Here is a 6,283-nt window from a genome sequence, read left to right as displayed (position 1 = left end):
GGAAACCGCTATGTTCTTGTGGCCATGGACTATTTTACCAAGTGGCCGGAAGCATACGCCATCCCAGATCAGGAGGCTGAGACGGTCGCTGATGTATTAGTGGAGGGGATGTTCAGCCGCTTTGGAACAGCAGAGACCCTCCACAGTGACCAGGGGCGTAACTTTGAGTCCAAGGTATTTGCTGCCATGTGTGAACGCCTTGGGACTAAGAAAACCCGCACCACCCCACTTCACCCCCAAAGCGATGGGCTGGTGGAAAGGTTTAACAGGACGCTGGCCCAGCAGCTAGCCATCCTTACCTCAGAACACCAACGGGACTGGGATTACCATCTTCCCCTTACCCTCATGGCCTACAGGTCGGCAGTGCAGGACTCCACCCAATGTACGCCTGCCCTGCTCATGTTAGGGAGAGAGCTGAGAACTCCTGCAGAGTTGGCTTTTGGGAAACCCCCGGACGCGCCAGAGGCACCACCGGGCCGGGACTACGCAAGGAAGCTGCAGGACCGGCTGGATTCTGCACATTCCTACGCCCGAGAGCAGCTGGCGAAGGCAGGCCTGCGCCAAAAGAGGAATTACGACATCACCACTAAAGGGAGGCACTTCCGTGCTGGGGAGCTGGTGTGGGTCTACAGCCCAAAGAGGAAGAAGGGACAGTGTCCTAAACTGGATAGCAGCTGGGTGGGGCCTTGCAGCGTCCTAGAGCGAGTGGGGGAGGTTGTTTACAGGGTGCAGTTGCCTCCTAGGGGGAGGATAGTAGCGCTGCACAGAGACCGGATGGCCCCCTACAGAGGACAGTCCCTCCCCTCCTTTCCAGAGGGACGTGTACAGAGCGTCCATGACCCTGCTCAGAGGGGCCCCCGACCGGGGCTGCGTTCCCCCCCCTCGGACTCTTCACCCCAAAGCCCCGAAGCTCCGCGTCCTCCTCAGGGGCTCAGGAGGTCAAGGAGGGAACGTAGGCTACCGCCCCGCCTCAGAGACTGTGTCGTTCCCTCGGGGACGAGGAACTTATTGCTGGGGGGGCAGTGTAACGATGGTTAAGTGTTACTGGACAGTGACATGTTGGTTTTCTCTGCACACTGTTGTTGTTCCTTTAAGATTCATCTTTGGTTGGGCTGCAGGAAGTAGTGAGGGTGGTGTACAGGAAGGGGTGGGGGGACCTGGTTGTTCTGTGTGTGTGCCAGGCTGAAGAGAGGTGTAGTTCGAGAGCGCTTCCCCCTGAGTTAACAACCCGCTGGCTTATGTGCCGAATAAACGGACAAACTGAGACCCCAACCGTCTTGTGAACGTTACAATATATATATATATATATATATATATATATATATATATATATATATATATATATATATTTATAGCTTTAAGGAGGGAAAAGTTCATAGCACCATATTAGAAACTGTGGATATGTTCTTGGAGGCTGTGTAACAGCCAGTGGTTTGTGCCTTTGATTTGAATGTCCTATTTGTTTTACAGTGACATTTGTTGTTCTCGATTACTCTCGTGCAGCACATCCACGGTTGTTGATGTCAGTGTGTGTTTTCATGCATCCTGCTGGCTGAAAGTATTGTTTATTTTACGTCCGTACTGTGCCTGCAGCTGTTGGCGTCAGTGTGCCTGCGTGTGTGTGTGAGTGTCTTCAGATATTTAAAGACCTTTTGTTTGTGGTTGCCTCCACTTCAGATTGAGAAAAACAGCAGCAGTACATTCCTTGGTGTGTGTGGTTGGGCTGGGAGCCGTTACACCCTGGTCCACTGTGGCTGATCTGGCACTTAAACTCAACATTAACCAAAGATTTAGACATAAAGTGGCTCCCTCTGTCCAGCTGAATGCATCGTGACCTCAAAGCTTTTTGTTTTCGTCTCTTTTGTTTTCAAAAATGAACACCCTTAACTGATGTGGTAGAGGTTTAGGGCTTTGAGTAGTTTGCCAGCCTTTTATTGCTGTTGTTGTTTTTGTTTTATAACTTTGAACTTTTTACACATGAAAATGAGTTTTGTGGGTTCTGTTCTGTTTTCGGAGCAGGTCATAATCCCAGTGGAGGTGTGAGACTATTAGAAGTGGAGCAAAAATGAACCAACAGGTGATACAAATATAAATATAGTGCCAAACGACTATGTTGCAGCGTAGCACAGGTTAATCCCTCTCCTTAAAACTGTCAGGCCTCTCTGCATTTATAGAAACTAGCAAACGACCCTCACCCCGCTATAAAAGGGAGCTGGCAGTAACCCATCAATAACTTGGTGAAGTGAACACTTCATCGGTCAGGTACTAATAGTATCTCTTCATCATGGCACCTGTTAGTGGGTGGGATATATTAGGGAACAAGAGAACGTTTTGTCTTTAAAGTTGGTGAGTTAGAAGCAGAAAACTGGGCAAGCATGAGGATAACAGCTAGTTTGATGATGACCCAGTCTGTGATGGCTAGATGACTGGGTCATCTCCAAACCTGCAGCTTTCCCTGTCATGGAAACCGTATTCCCTGATGGCTGTGGCCTCTTTCAGCAGGATAATGCTGAACAAAACAAAGGTTCAGGAATCATTTGAGGATCACAACAAGTTTGAGGTGTTGACTTGGTGAAACTCCCCATATATCAACCTAGTTGTGGATCTGTGGGATGTGCTGGACAAACAATTCCAATGCATGGAGGCCCCACTTCAAAACGTCCACTACATATAGGATCTGCTGCTAGCGTCTTGGTGCAGATACCACAGCACACCTTCAGGGGTCCAGCGGAGTCTTCAGCAGGTCCGGGCTGTTTTGGCAGCAAAAAAGGGGGGCAACACAATATTAGGCAGGTGGTCATAATGTTATGTCTGATCAGAGCTCCCTATTTATTACATGTTATGATGCAATCATTTGCACATTTAAACTAAAGATGCCAAATAACCTGCATTGTTCCTTGAGCTCCAACCCTAAAGTGTTTACTCTGTCAAAATCTTTGTGATTTAAGACTTATAGTTAAAAGTAACTGGAACACTTTAAATGATAGATTTGTTAATGATCGTTGCAGAGGTGCACAAATGTTCATTCTGCAGCACTTAGAATTTCTCATCATTAAAAGTTTGCTATTAAAATGTGTCCAGAGCCTCTAAAGTGATGCATCCTAATGAGATGTAATGATGTGTGTTGCAGTGCTGCCCTCTAGTGAGATGATGCAAGTCGCCGTAATTTATTAAACACACTTCCCATCAGCCAAACACCTTCAACCAAAGCCTCGAAGAACTCAGAGTTAAAATTTTAAAATTAATTTATTATATGTCTTTGTCATAGAAGTCATTACTTTTTGTTCATGGTTAACATAGTCATTCATATAGAGAACAAATGATTTTTTTTTTATTCATCATTTTCAGTTAATTTAAAAATTTACACTCTTCATTGTGACCCAGCAGAGGAGAAAAATATCTTTTTTTTTTCCTCTCAAAAGTATGTTCTCTTGGTTGTTTTTTCCCCCCCTTTCTGAGGGGAAAAGCCCCTCTGCACTCTCCTCTTCCACATCCTCCATCTCCTGTTCTCTCCCTCACTCTTCTTTTGGATGAATGGACGCAGAGGCGTGGGAACACCTGAACACACTGGAACGATGATGAACACGGGCAAAGGGGCCGATGTGCAGCGGGAGCCACGAAACAACGTACACCCTGCATCATCCTTCGCACGCATACAGTAAGACACGTAACTACACGCACGCACACACACACACTTTCCCCACAGACACCCATTAACTGTTCTAAAACAAAAAGATAAAAAGAAGAAACTAAATTTAAGCCCCAACAATGATATAAAAAATAAAACTATGTGAACATTTACAATCATCATCAGTGCTCGGGGACAGGAAGAGGCAGGGGCGGCAGTAATTCTGTAATTATATTACATACGTCCCAGGTGGTAAAGTCATATGATGCCACTGCACAACAAAGAAAAACCTTACAGTCTCTGCAAACATGTTTTGAGTTCTTAAACAATGCAATCATTTAGCAAAAGACTAATAATAATATTAAAAAAAAGAAACAAAACAAAAAAAACCCAAAAAAACAAAACAAAGTGCTGAAACCCAGACATTTCACTGGGATCTTTCCAACAAAAAACACCCCTCGAAAACATTTTCAGTATCCCTGTCATGTAGCGTTTTAAATTCCTTTCTTATTAACCAAACGCAGTCTGTGTAAACAGGGGAAAGCTAAATCTGGCACACTGGCAGGAGGTTGGTGAGCATCAGATGGGTATGGATGTGGCTGACTGCCCTGTTGATTAATTGGCTGCAGACATGACTCTGCCCCTGGGGACACGAGGCCGGGTGGCAACGCCGTGGTGAGTGCCAATCATCTGCTGACGCTCCACTGTAGATATGTGCACGTGTGTGTTGTGTATGCTAGCGTCATTTTTAAATTTTCACAAGGACAAGATGGACGGCAGGTAGATGTGCTTTATGACAGGGATGAGCAGAAAACCTCTTAACGGTCACCGTGTGAGGCCAGGCCAATGAAAGCAGATGCAGATGTTACTTTGTTGATAACTTGTTGGATTAATGCTGTGTTAAGTTTTTAGGCCACTGACTGTATATAGAAGATGGATAGCCACATTTCTTCTGATGGCCAGCAGGGGGCGAACCATCTGGCAGCAAAAAGAATCATCTTTTAAATACAGTCTGTTTTTTTGAATAAAATCAATTTTTATAAAAACCCGTAAGCACTGATTATTGTTTTGTTTGAAAAAAGCATGTTCTGAAGCTGCTTATTGAAGCCATCGTGCCCCAAACACTGGTGACTGAATCAATTACAGTGAAATCTGGCATTGATAAGCACAACAAAACAACCCTGTTTTACGATATACAGATTTCCTGACACGCTGACAATTACGTGTTTTATCTCAGAAGTACACAAACAGTTCACGCTCCCCCCCCCATGCATTTATTTGTGTGTATGCAAAAAAAAACAAAAAAAACAAAACAAACCAAAAAAAAAAAAAAACCACCTAAAAGAAAAACACATCCCTCCAGTTAAGGTGCAATTCATAGTTTTGTAGGCAGAAGTAGTCTCTGTGTTTCAGCATGCAATTCAAAATAAAAAAAAAGCTATTTTTCCAAATATGTTTTGATCATTTTTGACATCTTTGTCTGTTTGAAGGAAAAAGAAAAAAAAAAAGCAAAAAAAAAAAAGCAAACACCACACACAAAGCAGGAAGGAAAGCATCAAATCAGCACCACACTGCTGTGTGACAGACACAGGAACACCAAACATGAGATAAATGGCATTTGGGTTGTTCTTGGATCAAGACTCTGGCCCAAACCGGTTCTGAGTGGCTGAGCAACGACAAAAATGCTTTTTGGTCACACAATGGCGAGCCTTCATAGCGATCGCATAAAAGCGAGGGCACAAACAGAGCGCCTACAGTAGTCTGACTGTTCGACCAGCAGAGGACTCGGACACAATCAGAGCACAGTAAGAATACAACAAAAAAACAGAGGCTGGACTGTGTGCGTCTCTGTGAGCATGTACGTAGACTGTGAGTGTGTGTGAATGAGTGCGAGTGTGTCGGTCCTACTATGGGAACATAAATCAACATAGTAAGGAAAAAAAGATTTAAACACACATACATGAATCAGGTGGTTATGTTGTGCTGTCACAAGGAAAGGATGATGTCATAAAATAAAAAAAAAGCCCAAAAAATAAACAATCCCAGAGAAAACAACAACAAAAAAAGATGGCCGCCACAGTGCGACGTCCCCTTTATGGCATCAAAAGAGGTAAAAGATCTGTGAGGTTGAGAGGGAAGTTAATCTAGAATCTAGCAGTAGACTAAGACAGTGCTATTGAGCACACACACACACACACACACACACACACACACACACACACACACACACACAGCCTTTAAAAGACATTAAATATCAAGCTGCCAAGAGGATGAAATTACAAAAAAAAAAAAAAAAGTACAAAAACAAAGTCAAATAGAAAAACAGAGACACTCGTCATCTCTGCATTTCTCAGATGTTCACAAAACCCCCGAAAACAATATAAGAACTTAAAAAGCAAAAACTCCACAAGGACAAACACACTGATTGACTTCACATGAAGGGGGAGGGGGGGGGGGGGGTGTTAATGTGGAAATGATGTGTCTGATTGTAAGGCTCTCTCTTTCCCTCGTTCTTGTTTTAGCGGCATACACCGCTACTCCACCAAAGCTCCCATGAGCGCCCTCGAGGTGAACTGCAGCCATTTTCAGTGTGGCAGCATTGCTGAAAAGCAAAGAGGCTCTTTTAAGACGGACTCCAGTTAAACCAAACCCGGA

This window comes from Diplotaxodon limnothrissa, linkage group LG6, assembly GCF_057381915.1.
Source record: "Diplotaxodon limnothrissa isolate DT_005_m linkage group LG6, D_limnothrissa_male_GT1.1, whole genome shotgun sequence".
Taxonomy (NCBI): Eukaryota; Metazoa; Chordata; class Actinopteri; order Cichliformes; family Cichlidae; genus Diplotaxodon; species Diplotaxodon limnothrissa.
The sequence above is the reverse complement of the archived record's forward strand: the minus strand, read 5'-3'. Positions refer to the sequence as shown.